The 1,054-nt window shown below is 37.1% G+C and overlaps 1 pseudogene; it reads left to right on the top strand.

The window, feature by feature from the left end:
- Nucleotides 1-551: 551 nt before the first annotated feature.
- LOC117029554 (uncharacterized) lies at nt 552-693 on the top strand (annotated as a pseudogene).
- The last annotated feature ends 361 nt before the right edge of the window (nt 694-1,054 follow it).

Below are 1,054 nucleotides of genomic sequence, written 5' to 3' on the forward strand. Positions count from 1 at the left end.
CTGTCGGTACTCTAGATGGGTGCCCCTGCATTCTCTTGGTCTCAGGAGACCGATGGTCCAAAGCTGCTAAGGCAGTTCAAAGTGTGATGTTATCAAGTTACTGGATTTTAAAGGTGGGAATCAGGAGACAGCACAGGGCAGAGAATTTCTACTCTTTCCTCTCACTTATCATTTCCAGAAAGCCACAAATACTTTTCCATTTCCAGAAAGCCACAAATAACTTTTACAGCTCAGCGGCCAAGACTGGCCACATGGCCCCATCCCCTGACTAGGAGGAGGGGCCATCTTCCCTGAGATCAAGGGACCCTCTGCTTGTTGCCTGCATACATTTTATCCTGTCACCCTGTGAAAATGACAGATGTGAGCTGTTTTCTTGAGTTTAGCACTGACATAAGCTATTTGCTTAAGAAATGGAAATTGGATTCTTTGAGTAGGGTCCTTGTCTTAATTTCTTCAGTCAGTATACAGCTAGTGTAAGCCCAGTATTGGCCTGGGTGCAGGAATTTAAAAATGGGCCTCAACATACTCCCTGCTTTATAATTAGATGTATGATCGCTTCTCGGCCTTTTGGCTAAGATCAAGTGTATAATTAGATTTATGTTAATTTCTGTATTTTTATTAAATGATAGCTTTCTTTAGGCCTAGAATTTCTTGGCTCAGAACTATAAGACTAACTAGTAAAGGGAACTGCAGACAGATAAGTTTGGAAAAAGATCACTGATGCAAATGGGAGTTTTTCTGAACAGTGAAACCATTTAGTTTTATTCTAAGAATAAAATCCTCTGCTTTATTAACCAAATAATAAAAGCGTCCTTACAAAGCTAGCTATAAAAACAAACAAAAACAACAAAAAAACTTTCAGGAATATGTGGGCTTCTAACATTTAATGTTATCTCCTGTGGAATATAACTTTTAGTTCCAAAGCTTTGCATGCTAATATTGTTACGGGTAACAGTATTCAAATTGGTGTTTATAATTTTTAAAGTTATATAAACTCTTCACTATTTTTTTCTTTTTTTAAAAAAATTTTTTTATTAGTTTCAGGTGCACAAAA

This window comes from Rhinolophus ferrumequinum, chromosome 10, assembly GCF_004115265.2.
Source record: "Rhinolophus ferrumequinum isolate MPI-CBG mRhiFer1 chromosome 10, mRhiFer1_v1.p, whole genome shotgun sequence".
NCBI classification, from domain to species: Eukaryota; Metazoa; Chordata; class Mammalia; order Chiroptera; family Rhinolophidae; genus Rhinolophus; species Rhinolophus ferrumequinum.